Source organism: Nomascus leucogenys, chromosome 6, assembly GCF_006542625.1.
Source record: "Nomascus leucogenys isolate Asia chromosome 6, Asia_NLE_v1, whole genome shotgun sequence".
Taxonomy (NCBI): domain Eukaryota; kingdom Metazoa; phylum Chordata; class Mammalia; order Primates; family Hylobatidae; genus Nomascus; species Nomascus leucogenys.
Genome location: NC_044386.1, coordinates 112,678,556 through 112,694,965, shown reverse-complemented (window position 1 = coordinate 112,694,965; position 16,410 = coordinate 112,678,556). Strand labels below are relative to the sequence as shown.

Genomic DNA, 16,410 nt, shown 5'->3' with positions numbered 1-16,410 from the left:
ATCCTGGCTTCCCTGTCTTGGTAAATGATTCCACCATTTTCTTCGGTACCCAAACCATAAACTCAGTAGTTACTCTTGATTCCTTCTTTTCTCTCCATTTTATTCCTAATTCATCAGGCATACTTTATGGACTCTACTTCCAACATACAGGGCACACTGGTCTACTCCTTTGACTTTCCAGTGCCAGCAGAGTGCTCAGGACTCCTCGGCTCCCAAATGGAATCCCACAACTAGACGCTGCTTCCAGTCGGCTTCTTCCTGACACACTCCCTACAAAACAGATGTGTTCTTAAAAGAATTGAATCTTATCACTGTTGCCAAGTGAAGAATGACTCGGTTTATAAACTTAGAAAAAAGAGCTTGATGACTCATCAAGGGTTGCAGCCTGCAGGGTGGCCATTCTGACAAGCTGGGACGTATAGCCTCCAGCCAGAAGGCAAAAACAGACACTTTGAGGGAGAGGCAATGGGAAGAAAATTTATGCTGAGCGGGGTAGCCAAATATACATAATCAAAAAGCTGGGAGGAGTCATGAATATTTATGAAAGGAGAAATATGTGTATGTGTAATTAGGCTTTATGACCCTTCATGGGTCCCACGTTCAAAAAAATGGCAGCATTAGCATGATCTGAGAGTGGAGTTTTCTGGCCTCTGATATCAAAAGATGAAGCAGAGGACATTAAAACCCTTACTGCGCATTCTCCCTAGACTGGCTAGAGCCACTCCCTGGTCTCTTATCAGGAAAAAAGGAGGGGCAGTGTCAAGCAGTTGGTAAGTATCAGTGGTGGAGCCTTTTGAAAGGGCTGGTTTCTGTTGGACCCTTAGGGAAGAAAGGCTAACCATTGTTAGAGAAGGAGGGGATATCGGGAGGAGGGGATATCGGGAGGAGGGGATATCGGGAGGAGGGGATATCAGGAGGTGTATCCGACCTACCATTTTGCCATGGCCTAGAAATCAGTTTTCAAGGTTGCTCTGGGATGTCCTTGACCAAGAGATTGTTCATTCAGTCAGCTGGGGGCTTAGGATCTTATTTTTAGTTTACACTCTACTCCTTAAATATTCTAATAGTTCCTGTCCTTCTGGGATAACCTCTGGGTACTTTATCTTGGCCTACAAGGCCGTGAATGATTTCTCTTCAGCCTTATCCGATCGGTTTCAATCTTTGAATTCCTCTGGCTGACCCAGCACTCTCCTGCCTTCAGGTTTTGCAAAAGCTCCCACCTATGCCTGAAATGTTCTCACCCTGACTCTTCACATCTTCTGCATGTCAACTCAAATGCCACCTTTCATAGAGGCACTTCATCAGTACCCATCTAAAGAGAGCCCATGTTATTCCCTATTCCATCCGTTATTTATGTCTGAATCATCGTTCTGAACATTCAGTGGATTTTTTTTTTTAACTCATAACTCAATCTTTTCTTTCGCTCTTGAAAACTGTTATTTCTGTCATTATTTCCTTTCCTCAATATTTCTGCTCTTTCTGAAGTTTTATTGAACAGATACTATACTTCCTACACTTATCTTTCGTAACATTTTACTTTCCTCATGCTAGCACTTGGTGTTTTTTTTTTTCTTTTTAATCTGTTTTGAGAAATTTTCTGGGCTTTATGTTTTAGACAAAAATTTAGTTTCTGGCAATTTCTATTTTACTATTTTCTTATTTTTTTGTAATTATATTTTCAATCGTCTCAATAGCTTTTCCTTATTTTTTAATTCTCTTTCATAATACTGTGTTCTTACTTTCTGTATTAGATAGTTTCTTAAACCTTTCTCTTTTTTTTTTTCCATTTTCAACTCTTATTTTAGGTTTGGGGATACATATGCAGTATATGGGTAAATTGCATGTTGCTAGAGTTTGATGTACAAATAATTTTGTCACCCAGGTAGTAAGCATACCCTCACACTCCCACAGCCCTCCACCCTCAAGTAGACCCCAATGTCTGTTGTTTGCTTCTTTCTGTCCATGTGTTCTCAGTGTTTAGCTCCCACTTATAAGTGAGAACATGTTATATTTGGTTTTCTGTTCCTGCATTAATTTGCTTAGGATAATGGCCTCCAACTGCATCCATGTTGCCACAAAGGGCATGATTTCATTTTTTATGGCTGTACAGTAGTCCATGTTGTATATGTACCACATTTTCTTTACTCAGTCCACCATTGATGAGCAGCGAGGTTGATTTCATGTCTTTGCTATTGTGAATTGTGCTACAATGAATATGCAAGTGAATGTGTCTTTTTGGTAGAACAATTTATTTTCCTTTGGGTATATACCCAGTAATGGAATTGCTGGGTCAAATGGTAATTCTGTTTTTTAAGTTCTTTGAGAAATCTCCAAACTGCTTTCCACAGTTGCTGAGCGAATTTACATTCCCACCAGCAGAGAATGTGTTCCCTTTTCTCTAAAAACTTGCCAACAGCTGTTATTTTTTAACTTTTTAATGATAGCCATCCTGACTGGTGTGAGATGGTATCCCATTGTGGTTTTGATTTGCTTTTCTTTAGTGATTAATGGTGTCGAACATTTTTTTCATAGTTTGTTGGCCATGTGTATGTCTTCTTTTAAGAAGTGTCTGTTCGTGTCATTTGGCCTTTTTTTAGTAAGGTTATTTGGTTTTTGCTTGGTGGTGGTGGTTGTTGCTGTTTTTAGATGGAGTCTCACTCTGTCTCCCAGGCTGGAGTGCAGTGGCGCAATCTCAGCTCACTGCAACCTCCGCCTCCCAGGCTGGAGTGCAGTGGCGCAATCTCAGCTCACTGCAACCTCCGCCTCCCAGGTTCAAGTGATTCTCCTGCCTCAGCCTCCCGAGTAGCTGGGATTACAGGGTTTCGCCGTGCTGGCCAGGCTGGTCTCAAACTCCTGACCTCAGGTGATCCACCCACCTTGGCCTCCCAAAGTGCTGGGATTACAGGCTTGAGCCTGTTTTTTGCTTGTTAATTTGCTTAAGTTCCTTATAGATTCTGGATACTAGACTTTTGTCCAATGCATAGATAACAAATATTTTCTCCCATTCTGTAGTTTGTCTGTTTACTGATAGTTTCTTTTGCTGTGCACAAGCTCTTTAGTTTAATTAGGTCCTATTTGTCTATTTTTGTTCTTGTTGCAATTGCTTTTAGAGACATCTTCATGAAATATTTGCCAAGGCATATATCGAGAATGGTAGTTTCTAGGTTTTCCTCTAGGTTTTTTGTAGTTTTCGATTTTACATTTAAGTCTTTAATCCATCTTGAGTTGATTTTCGTATATGATATAAGGAAGGGGTCCAGTGTCAATCTTCTGCATATGACTAGCCAGTTATTTCAGCATCATTTACTGAATGGGGAGTTCTCTCCCCATCTCTTGTTATTGTCAACTTTGTCAAAGATCAGATTGTTGTAGGTGGGTTCTCTATTCTGTTCCATTGGTCTATGTGTCCATTTTATATCAGTACCATGGTGATTTGGTTACTGTAGCCTTGTAGTGTAGTTTGAAGTCGAGTAGTGTGATGCCTCTGACTTTGTTCTTTTTGCTTAGAATTACTTTGCCTATTTGGGCTCTTTTTTGGTTCCATATAAATTTTAGAATTGTTTTTCTAATCCTGTGAAAAGTGACAGTGGTAGTTTGACAGGAATAGCATTGAATCTATAAATTGCCTTGGGTAGTATGGCCATTTTAGCAATATTGTTTCCTCCTATCAGGAGCATGAAATGTTTTTTCCATTTGTTTGTGTCATCCCTAATTTCTTTCAGTGGTGTTTTGTGATTCTCACTGTAGAGATCTTTCATCTCCCTTGTTAGCTGTATGCCTAGGTATTTCATTCTTTTTGTGGCTACTGTGAATGGGATTGCATTCTTGATTTGCCTCTCAGCTTGAATGTTATTGGCATATAGAAATGCTACTCATTTTTGTACACTGATTTTGTATCCTGAAACTTTATTAACATTGTTTATCAAATCTAGGAGGCTTTGGGCAGAGACTATGGTGATTTTCTAGGGATAGAATCATATAATCTGTAAAAAGAGTTAGTTTGACACCCTCTCTTTCTATTTGGATGCCTTTCATTTCTCTTACCTGATTGCTCTGGCTAGGACTTCCAGAAGCAGAAATCTTCTGGCTAGAAGTGGTGATATATTGGATAAGAGTGGTGAGAATGGGCATCCTCATCTTGTTTTGGTTCTCAAGGGGAATGCTTCCAGCTTTGGTCCATTTAGTGTGATGTTGGCCATAGGTTTGTCATAGAAGGCTCTTATTATTTGGTGGTATGTCCCTTCAGTGCCTAGTTTGTTGAGGGTTTTTAACATGAAAGGATGTTGAATTTTATCAGAAGCCTTTCCTGCATCTATTGAAATGATCACGTGGTTTTCATTTTTACTTCTGTTTATGTGATAAATCATATTTCTTAATTTGTTTACACTGAACCAATTTTGCATCCCAGGGATAAAGCCTACTTGATCATAGTAGATTGCTTTTTGATGTACTGCTGGATTCGATTCGCTAGTATTTTGTTGAGTATTTTTGTGTCTATGTTCATCAGGGATTGATATGGTTTGGCTGTGCCCCCACCCAAATCTCAACTTGAATTGTATCTCCCAGAATTCCCACGTGTTGTGGGAGGGACCTAGTGGGAGGTAATTGAATCATGGGGGCTGGTCTTTCCCATGCTATTCTCGTGATAGTAAGTCTCACGAGATCTGGTGTGTTTATCAGGGGTTTCTGCTTTTGCTTCTTCCTCATTCTCTCTTGCCACCACCATGTAAGAAGTGCCTTTCACCCTCCACCATGATTGTGAGAACTTCCCCAGCCATGTGGAACTGTAAGTCTAATTAAACCTCTTTTTGTTCCCAGTTTCAGGTATGTCTTTATCAGCAGCATGAAAACAAACTAATACATGGATATTAGTGTGAAGTTTTCTTTTTTCATTGTGTCTCTGTCAAATTTTAGTATCAGAATAATGCTGGCCTCGTAGAATGAGTTAGGGAGGATTCCCTCCTCAATTTTTTGAAACAATTTCGTTAATATTGGTACCAGCTCTTCTTTATATATCTGGTAGAATTTGGCTGTGAAGCCACCTGGTCCAGAGCTTTTCCTGGTTGGTAGGCTTTTTAGTACCAATTCAATTTTGGAGCTCGTTATTGGTCTGTTTAGGGTATCAGTTTCTTCCTGGTTCAATCTTGGGAAGTTGTATGTTTCTAGGAATTTATCCATTTCTTTTAGGTTTCTAGTTTGTGTGCACAGGGGTTCATAAGAGTCTCAAATTTTTTTTTGCATTTTTCTGGGGCTGTACACCTTTCTTTGGATACTGATTAGATTTTTGTTGTTGATGTTTAGTTCTTTTCTAAGGGCTATTTTTCTTTTTATTTACGTAAAAATATTCTTGTGCAAGCTCTTGATTTTCCTCTAATGCTTTGTGACTTTTGGCTATTTGTGTACGTTTAGAAGTAAAGAACTAGCTTAATTAGTATGCTGGATACAGTATTTTTTCTATCATATGTCTCCTAAATGGGACCCTCTCCTGAATAGGAGAAATAAATGTGAGTTTTGTAGAGTTTAACTGCATCTGTCAGAGAGGGCCACTTCTCCATTTTGTACATGGGCAGGGAACAGGCAGGTAGCTGAGAAGCAAGTAAATTGCCTGGGTAATGAGACTGACTCTCAGATGGGAACATTTAATATGTATCTTTCTGGATGTCCAGATCTTATTTTAATTTAATCTGGATTCCCTTTTATGATCTTCAGTTATCTAAAGACTTTCCCTGTTTCTCTCTTAGACTTCAACATCTATACTAGGAGTCTTCTCTAAGATAATATTTCTAGTTATTTAGAAAATAGTTCATAGAATTCTATCTAGTGAACAAACGCCCCAGCCAGCTGCTCTGTATATGTCAATGACAGAGAGGAGCTGGCTTACCTAGCTGATCTGGAAACAGTGCTTTAACCTTGAACCTGGATGATTGCCTCCAGCCCTCATTTACTGTGTGTATTTGTTAACCCCAGTGGGGTGTTCCTTAGACCTCTGTCGAGACTTCTCTCTGCAGCAGGCTTTGCCTGTGGGTACTTGGAGTTGTAGATTTTTCTATGTTGGTTGTGCTCCCATTCAACCTCTTCTAATTTCTACTATTAAGAAATAGCTCACAATTTCAGAGCCACTAACAATATCCATTTGTGTTTTTAGCACAAAAGTTTATCATATATTTTAAAGAATCTTGACCATCATTTATGTGGGAATTTGGGAGGGATGGGAAGTAAATAGATGAGCTCAATGCTATCATTATTTATTGGAAGTTCCTCTACATCTGCAGCAGTTTTATCTCCTTCCCTAACCCTAACCATTTCTTTCTAGCTCTGGGGTCCAAGACTCTTGTTTCACAGGCCTATCTTACCATGTTTAATGCACCCTTGTTAGTCACCATAATACATGTGGCATGGTGTGAGATATTAGTGAGTTAAATAAAATACATATGAGAAGCTCCAAGAGTGTCAGGTATGAATGATTTGTGGGCAAAAGAGTCAGTGACTAGGTGGAGTCATGGATGTGCACACAGGAGCCAACACAATAGTCTTCACAGAGTGGGTAATTGAGCTCACTCTAGAAGGGAAAGAAGGCATTCAGGAAGGAGATGACCCCATGCAGAGAAGACAGAATTATCTGGGCATAAGGTATGAAAGTATTACACAGGATGGGAGCCCAGTGTGCAGGGGACGATACAGGATGCAAAATCAGGAGCCAGATCCTGAAAGGCTTGTGTCTGTTGTGCTAAACGATTTGGAATTTACCCTACAGGCAGAAGTGACCCATTGAAGGATTTTAAACGTGGACATAAGGGGATGAATAAATGCTAACATTTATTCAGCTCTTAAGATGCACCAGGCAGTGCTCAAAGTGCATCCCAGGGGTTAAGTCATTTAATCATCATGAAGACCTGATGAGGCCAATGTGAGGAATATTCTCATTTTCTGCTGAAGATATTGAGTCCTAAACATAAGTTTCCTGAGATCAGCTTCTTCATCTGTTCACAGATGGGCCCTGGGTTTCTAGCTCTGGGCCAGCATGATGAATGTATGCGGAATGAATGAATGAATGAATGAGGCTCACAGGTTACACACACAGGGAAGGACAGAGCTAGGACCTGAAGAGGGGTGGCCTTACCCCAAAGCCTACACATTTAACCACTATCATCGTTTCTACATCAAAAAGATGAAAAAGATAATTCTGGGTAGGGGAAGAGATTGGAATGTGATCTGACTGGCAGGAGATTAACAATAAAATTACACGCATTATAGTGTAACTCAAAATATAATCACTGAATATTAATTTGAAAATGAGCATTGTGGGAAAAAGTAAATACTATATATTTACTTGTTTAATTTTTTGACTTTTTCCACTAGAATATGCTCTCCCTGAGGTCAAAGATTTTGTCTACTTTGTTTATTGTTGCATCTTCAGCACCTCAAAGAATTTCGGGCATAGGATGGTTGATCAATAAATATTTGTCAACTAAATGAATGGTTATGCAATTTTGAAAATATTGTATATTGGATTTTCCTCTTGGTGTTTTATAACCTATATTAGTGTATTAATGGCAATAAAAAACTTTGATTTTTTTAACCTAGTTTTTAAAAATTCTATTTACCCTCATACCCTTTTATTCTTAGAATTAGTGTTTTTCTTATAATTATTGTATTAGGATTAGATATACTTTGAGGTAACTTCTCTTCAGGAAGTTTCTACTCAATATATTGTTATATCAAGAAGTTATTTTACATGCTGGAAAATATCCATATAATTAATAATTACAAGTAATTCATAATTAATATTAATAATGATATCCACTCATTATTAATAAAACAAAGAAACTGTTTTAGACAATGGCATACCCAAGTAAAGCAAGCAAAGTGTGTCCTGTTTGGATTAAGTCAAGTTAGCATTGGTAGGGCTGCATGGGGTCTATAGAGATTCAGTTTCTTTTTTTTTTTTTTTTTTTTTTTTTTTTGTGAAGATGAGGTCTTTCTCTGTCGCCCAAGCTAGAGTGCAATGGCGCAATCTCGGCTCACTGCAACCTCTGCCTCCCGGGTTCAAGCCATTCTCCTGCCTCAGCTTCCCAAGTAGCTGGGATTACAGGCGCCTGCCATCGTGCCCGGCTAATTTTTGTATTTGTAGTAGAGACGGGGTTTCATCATGTTGGCCAGGCTGGTCTCAAACTCCTGACCTCAGGTGATCCACCCACCTCAGCCTCCGAAAGTGCTGGGATTACAGATGTGAGCCACTGCACCCAGCTAGAGATTGGGTTCCTAAGGATACCCAGTGTAATGTGAGAAAGGTGGATGCTTATAAATTTAGAATAAGTTTGTACAGTGCTTGAGGATTAAGGAATAAGAACCTGTGGTTCCCCTAGGCCTGCTTTTTTCACTACTCCTTGCCTTTCCTCTGCTCTGTCTTGAGCCATGGATGGTTAGGAAGAGGGGACATCTGCAGGCTGCCTCTCGCAGACCTCCTGTCATCTGGCTTTTAGATGAATTCAGCCAATGGCAGGCACTGACAAGAGAAAGGAAGGAGATGCCAGGGCATTTTTCTCCCCTTTTAACTGATTCAGGCGGGTCTCCAGTAGCAAGGCTGTCCCTCCACAGTTCTTTTTTTTTTTTTTTTAATGGAGATTTTTTTTCTTTATTGAGAAACATAAGACTTGGGTACATCAAATAAAACCAGTTTCTGGGGGAAAAAATCAAAACCCACAATAGAAAAAAAAAAAAAAAGGTTAACACTGTCTGGGCCACAGCAGAACCCAGAGAACATATTCGTATCATTGAAAAATTCTAGGCACTTCACAATTGACCTTTTGATACAAAATGACCTATTAGATTAGCAATTTGTAGTTCTTGGTGTTGAGGTCTATAGGACAAGCTAGGAAGTCTTCAAACCTTGAGCTGAATTCCATGCGGGGTTATTTGGCGTTTGAATCGGTTTTTCCTTGTCTAAGAGGTAGCAGCAGCAACAGCGCCCACCTTCCGGGCAGCTTCTTTCTTGGCATGATGAGCCTGTGGAACTGCTACAGCTTCATCCACCTTGGAGCGGAGAGACTCGGGGGACTCTCACATGTGCAGCAGCTCAGAGTTGTCGATCTCCAGCAGCATTCCCGTATCTTCCCAGCCAGGTTTGAATGCATTGTTTGGATGAGCGGGAACAAGCGTTCTCCCAGCATCTGCTTCTGTTCCTTGCGGGGGTGCTGCAGCCAACATGGAGGCAGTCAGTGGCTTCTGCCCCTGCACATGGACCGCAGGCTGGGATGCCCGCAGAGGCTGTATGGCAGGATGAGGGCTGCAGACACAGGAGGCGTATTTGTAGGGGGCAACATCCTGGGGAGCAGCAGCGGCAACAGCAGCGCGCAGCGCTAAATTCTGCACAGCTGTGGGAACGCCTCCAGATTGGCAGCTGTCAGTCAGCCCTTGCTGGGCGGCACCAGCCCCACCAAAGTCCATAGCCAAGCAAGACCACAGTTCTTTAGGATGAACTCAGCGCCAGGGATATGGGAGCACCCCATCATCCCTTCTCTACTCCAGCCTCAGGATGTTGGCGACATCCTGATGTTAGTAATTCCTGAATAGCCTCATCGCTCCCTGTTTGGTTTCTGAGATCCTTTACTACCTCTGAAAGCTGAATCCAATTCCCCCTGCTTTGAACACTTGGAGTTACTTTTGTTTTCTTAGTCGTGGCCTCAATGATAGGGTCAACAATAACAAATAAAGGAAAGAGTGCTGCTGGAATAATTGTTCTAATCTGCAAAATGAATGACTGGTGGAAAGATGATTTTTCATTTTTGAAATTCAAAGATTCTATAAATGACATTTTCTAAAGTGCTGTCGAAGGGTCATCTGCTTCAGAATTCCTAGAAAAGCTGATTCAAGATGCATGTTCCTGAACTCATCTTTAACCTGCTAACTCAGAATCTCTAGGGTATGGCAGGGGATTGTGCAATATCAACCTACTGCCTATAAGATTCTTTTTGAAAAATGAAGTTTGAAATAAAATGGTCTACCCTATTTGAGCTTCTTGGGAATGTTTTGAAGAGAAGTGACACAATGTGCATTAAGGTAATCTGATGGATTTTCCGTATACTTTATTTCAAGAGATGTCACCTGTCAAATCAATAAATTTAGATGAGTTTGGTTAATTTTTAAAATGTCACATTGTATGAAACTTCCAAAAGTAAACTACGTCCTAAGCAGTGGTAAATATGTTGCACTTACCACAAAGAAATTTCATAATCTACAAAATAGTGAATACATAAATATAAAACTATGTACAAGCCAGATGAGTTGGCACACCCCTATATTCCTAGCTACTCAGAAGGCTGAGGCGGGAGGATCACTTGAGCTCAGGACTTCAAAGCCAGCTTGGAGCTAGCTGCGGTGGCTCATGCTTGTAATCCCAGCACTTTGGGAGGCTGAAGCGGGCAGATCACCTGAGCTCAGGAGTTTGAGAGCAGTGGGGGCAACATGGAGAAACCCTGTCTTGACAAAAAATACACAAATCACCCGGGCACAGTGGTGCACGCCTGTAGTCCCAGCTACTCAAGAGGCTGAGGCAGGAAAATCACTTGAGCCTGGGAGGTGGAGGCTGCAGTGAGTCATGATGGTGAAACTGCACTCCAGCCTGGTAGACAGTGAGACACTGTCTCAAAACAAAACAAAACAACAACAACAACAACTCAGCCTGGGCAACATAGCAACACCTCGTCTCTATAAAAAACAAAACAAAACAAAAAACCAAAAAGAAAAAAAAAAACTATTTACAGACCAAATTGCATGCCATTCTTGTTAAACTAGTGACTGCCAAACCTGTTTTATCATATCCTGAAAAAACTTAACTTATGTAAAGGGTAGTAAGTATTTTAAATACATTTCCAATCAAGATAAGTTTTAATGCATTACTTAAAATATTCAATGTGCAACACTTTGAAGAGAAACTAAATAGGTCGGGTGCTTCAGTGATAAAATATTTTCTTAGCCTAGGTTTCAGCAAAAAAGCAAAGCTTGAGGCAAGCACTGAGTCCAAGTAGTTTTTTGGTGGTGGTTGGGGGGCGGCGGATTGGGGGGAAGTGAACTCAAAGTGGAGAAGTAGGAAAATGGGAAAACAGGAAGCCAGTCCAAAAGTGCTATAAAGTTGATTGTGACTACGGGCAACTGAGGCTGGATCCCACCGGGCATACTTCAATGAGTCAAATAGAGTCAGTGCACTTCAAAATCGCCCTCCAGTTACACAGAAGAGGGAGCATTTATCCCTCAGTTCTTTTCCTTCATTGGTCAGTGGTTACCCCATGTTATGTTGACTTGTAACACTTCCAGGCATGCGTATAGGTTAGTCCCTGAATGGGACTTTGCAGCTAATCTCTGCAGTGATGGCAAAGTAATTCTAGTAAAACAAGAAAAGAAAGAAAGAAAGAACAGAAAAAAGACACACAGTAGAGCTGAGACAAGCTGCTGATAGGATATACCTGCAAATACCGGGTTACAGTAATAATGGCTTCTGTAAGAAAGTGGGCAAAAAAAAATGAAATACAGCCTAAGGGGAATCTGATATACCTTTTAAAAGATTTTTAATAATTATCAGAAATGACTCCAGGCAAAGGGGTGTGGGTTTTTTCAAATGCATGAATTATAAATATTTTATTTCAAGAAATGGTTTTTGTATTTTTAGTCTAGATTCTGTTTATGCCCCATCTCTTCTCCTTCTGGCCTGATGGGAAACATTTGTCCCTTTGTAGTTAACATGCAAAACTTGGAAAGCACCCATGAAATAAAAGCAGGTTAAAATAAATTTCCTATGACATAAAATTAACCATCAGAGCTATGCCTTAGAATTGTTTATTTGGTGGCTGGAAAGAGTCTTGTTGGACACTGAGCAGATTACGGAGTTGCCACCAAAAGGACTTCTAAGCATAGGTTGCTGTTAAATCATCCTGGTGATAATGTAAGCTATGGTATGCTGGAAGCATTTGAAAACGTTCACGATGTGTCTCCAGCTCTCTTCTCATAAGCACGGGGAGTCATTGTTTTCTTCTCTGGATGGTCTCAAAATCCTCCACAGCTGTCTCTCCCCCGCTCTCCTTCTGTGATTTTCACTGCTCCATATCGTGTTGCCTTCTATTTTGCCATTAATATTTTTACAGAAAAAAACCACTTTTTTTAACTTTTCTATTCTTTCTGCCGGTGTAGATCCATTTTTATTGATCTATCTCCAACCTGAAATTCCTCCAGAAACTGTTTAGGCTGCCGGTGCTGGTTGGTACCTGGTTCTTGTGTATTAGTAAGAGCCTAAACTCTGGAGTTTGTCAATCCTCTGTTTGTATTTGGGCTCCACCACTTATAAACTGCATGAATCTGAAATGTGTCTTAACAATTTGAGCCTCATGTTTTCTTCTGTGAAATGGAGATATTATTTCTCACAGGATTATTGTAAAACCCAAATGAAGTAATAGATGAAAAAGAGTAAACTCTTTGTGTCTGCATTGTGTCTGCAACATAATATACATTTGCTAAATGATAATTAACATCATTATTCAGTGCTATCATCAATTTATGTTTTTCATCTGTATCCTTAGATGTTATCTTGAATTTAACAATAAATGTAAAGACAGAATTACCGGTAACAATAACTTGACATCAGTCTTGTCTACCGGCTTTAAACTGATGCTCTTTGAACCACAGTGCTGATAAACCCAGTGTGTAGAGACTTGTAAACAGAAACAAGTCTAATCAAGTGTTATTTAAAAACAAACCTAGATAGCAGAAACAATTCTTCAGTGAAGCCTTCAAGCAACACCTCCAGACTTCTGACACACCTGGGAAGCAGTGCTGTAGAGCTGACCTACCTTGAATGAGACCTTTAAATGTGAATAGTTTTTATTGACTTTCTCAGAGTCACAAATAGCAGTAGATTTTGCTGCTGCGCTTGCAATCATGTAAAAAAAATTACAAGTTTCATATGTGGACAGTGAGGAAATGATTCTTGGTCTTACTTTGTGCTCTTCAATCCCACCCAAAGTGCAGTCAACACCACACAGTAAAAGAACAACACTTTACTCAAGTGTGTGGCTCAGACAGGTGACCTGAAGACCAAACGAAAAAGAAAATAAAGTTGATTTTTGAAATCTAACTGTTAACCACACTGGCATGTGTGAATTAGCTTCTGGAGTGAACCAGAAACTTTTCTGCAAATATGAGGACAAAGAGTTTGGGAACTCCTCAAACACTTATCAAGATTATCTTGGTTGTGATATCAGGAAGGTGGGATAGGACTAGGATTGGAATGGGGCAAGTAGAAACCTAACTAACGGCCTTTGACTATTTGGAGAGACTCTATACACACAGAAAAGGCTGCTAAGCTTGAAACATGAGAAAAGGAATTCAGGGAGCCAGAATTTCACAGGGTTTATCTAAAGACCGCCCAGGAGAAAAGCTCACTGGCTATAATAAGCACAAGACTGTCATCATAAAGATGCTTTCTGCTGAGGAGCAGGGCTAACCTGATCTTCATGGGTACATGATACCATCATGGAATTCTTAGGAGATGACTTTTTGAAACTGGCCCTCAAGAATTGCTTGCAGGCATAGTTATGTTTAGACCTGAGGTCTGATTACCCCACATTAAGAAATGAAGTCTTGATGTTTTTTGTAATAGTTCGTACAGCAACCTTAACACTGGTAGTCTACTTTTTTTTTTCTGAGACAGCATCTTGCTCTGTCACCAAGCTGGAGTGCAGTGGCACAATCTCAGCTCACTGCAACCTCTTCCTCCTGGGTTCAAGCAATTCTCCTGCCTCAGCCTCACAAGTAGCTGGGATTACAGGCATGTGCCACCATGCCCAGCTAATTTTTGTATTTTTAGTAGAGGCAGGGTTTCACCATGTTGGCCCGGCTGGTCTCAAACTCCTGGCCTCAGGAGATCCACCTGCCTCAGCCTTCCAAAGTTCTGGGATTATAGGCATGAGCTACCATGCCCGGCCGAAGGTGGGGGCCTTCTTGCCCAACCAATTTTGTCCTTTACGTTACTGGCCCAGATGATTCGAAGAACGAAGATAGCTATTGGCCTCATCTCTCTCTATCTCTCTGTCCTACCCCACCACCCCTTCTTACCCTCTCTCCCTCTCTTCCCCTGTTCACCACTAGGAGCATAACAAGCCTGCTCTTCCTGAATCAGGGTGACCTCTGTGTACTGTAAGGATGCAACTCCTTCAAGATTGGCTGGGCTACCCAGGCTCTGATCACAGGCTTCCTCCACCAGTGAGCCAGCCTGCCAGTCAGTCATTCATGAAACATATATTTAGAATATGCCGTGTGCCAGATAATGATAAAAAAAAAAATAAAAGAAGGAATAAACTTGATCTTCCTCTTTGGTAATATGCAATTTATCTTTCAGATTTTTCGAAGGTTGATTCTCTAACTGCAGGTCAACCCTCCTTCAAGACTGTTGACTCCCTGGTTTTCCTTCTTGACTCACTGTTCAGGAGACTGCCCTTTTATTGATAATTCTGCTCCACTTCTGCTTTCAACCTGCATATTCTTCATGAGGAATCTACTTGATCCTTGATCCTATACCCAACACTTATCCACTGGGTCTCCCTTTTCTTAGATTCATCTGTTTCCATTAGCAGCCACATTCCTCCAGACACTGCCATCGCTATGACACTAATTTGGCTTGCCTTCTGGCAACTGAGCTATTATGCCTCTTAATACAGTCGTCCCATCTACTCCCTGAGGAGTGCCTGGGCAAGCCTGGTGTTCTGGGGACCTGGTTGCAGAATCATATTAGCGGACAACCTTTCTATTGCTTTCTGATGCTACTGCAGATAGTGATGATGGTACCAGCATGCACACTTGTCAACATTATCACATTCTAGTCCCACAACAGCAACAACAGAAAGGAGGTGAGGATATCATTCACACATTAGCAAACAGAAGACTTAGCTCCCCAAAGCAAAGTAGTTTGCCCTATGTCACCAAGTGGAAAGTGGCAGGGATAGCTTTATCTGTTCCGGAAACCCAGGCTGTTTCTCAGGAATATCTCCACTATGCTGTATTGCTTCCCTTGCAACTCCGTTCGAGTCTCCTGACTCCTAAAAATCCAGAAACATGTCTCCAAGCAAAGCTAAATCAGTGCAGTATCAGAGAAAATGGTACAAGTTAGTCATTGTCTGTGAAAACTCTTTCTAAACTCAAATACCATTTACGATTTCCTCTCTCTCTTCTAAAATAGATAATTCACATTTATTTAGCATTTTTGCCTAAGTTAGCTCTTTGCTGATCATACTGGGGAAATGGCACCCTATTATTTGGGCCATCTTATCCAGCTGAACATTCATACATACTGGAATATAAAATCTTTGTGTAAAAAATAAAAGCAGTATCTCGTGAATAATTTCTTTACTGAGTACATGTAAAAAATACTATCATGTAGAAATGACAGTATTTTGTATCTACTGGGTTAATTATGTTATTAAAATGCAATCACTCTTGTAATGTGGCTACCAGCCAATTGTAAATTACATACATGGCTCACCTTATATTTCTGATGGACAGCGCTGGCCACTATAATCATAGTGATATCAGTTCAATCCATCAGCTTTGAGGTGAATTGTTCTACCTAGAGTGTATCATATTCTATTCTGTGAGACGGACAAATGCTATCCTTTTCTATTTCTGGAATTTATTTCTAGCATTGGGTCTTCATGAAATTATGTCCTTTGAGAATGGTATGCAGTTCTGTGGTGGGGGATGCCCAGGCAAATCTGTAAAGGTCAGTCTTATGGTTCAGCATTGGGACTTGCTTACAACAGCCCATTGTCTAAGCCAGACTTGGGCTCTCTTATGTGCTTGCATTTGTAGCGGCAATTATGGTTTCCAGGGTCAGACACTTTCAGGCAGTTAATAACCAGTTTGACTAAAGGTCCATCAGCTTCCTAGCCATTCATTAAATCCTAAGAAATGCCTTACCCCAAGGTCAATACTGCTTAGCTCAGTCATACTTTATGATTGAAAGAATGCTTTCCTCTTCCATTGTCAATAGTATTGATTGGCAGTTCTTTGGGTGGCCTGGTCATTTTTATTTGTCCCCCTTTGTTTTCAACTGTTAAGGAGATGACATCATCTTTTCTCTGACAATATGGAATTATTGCAATGCTGAAAGCTGAGTACAAGGAGGACCACTGTCAAACTTTGGACCTCACCTCTTCATTATTATTGCAGAGTGACTCACAGGGGAAAGGAAATTCAGAGGAACAAGGGGGCCCATGCCATAAACTCTACAAATCACCAGGCTGATAAACCACCATCTTTACCACCAGTCACAATGCTCCCATTAGACTCAAACAGAAGAGTAGGTATGACTAATTCTTCCCTTTGCCCGCCAAAAATAAATCACAGCACTGAGCTGGAATGAGACAC

The 16,410-nt window shown here is 40.5% G+C and overlaps 1 pseudogene; it reads right to left on the bottom strand.

Moving 5' to 3' along the window:
* Positions 1 to 8,928: 8,928 nt before the first annotated feature.
* Positions 8,929 to 14,645, bottom strand: LOC100605333 (annotated as a pseudogene).
* Between the last annotated feature and the right edge of the window lie 1,765 nt (positions 14,646 to 16,410).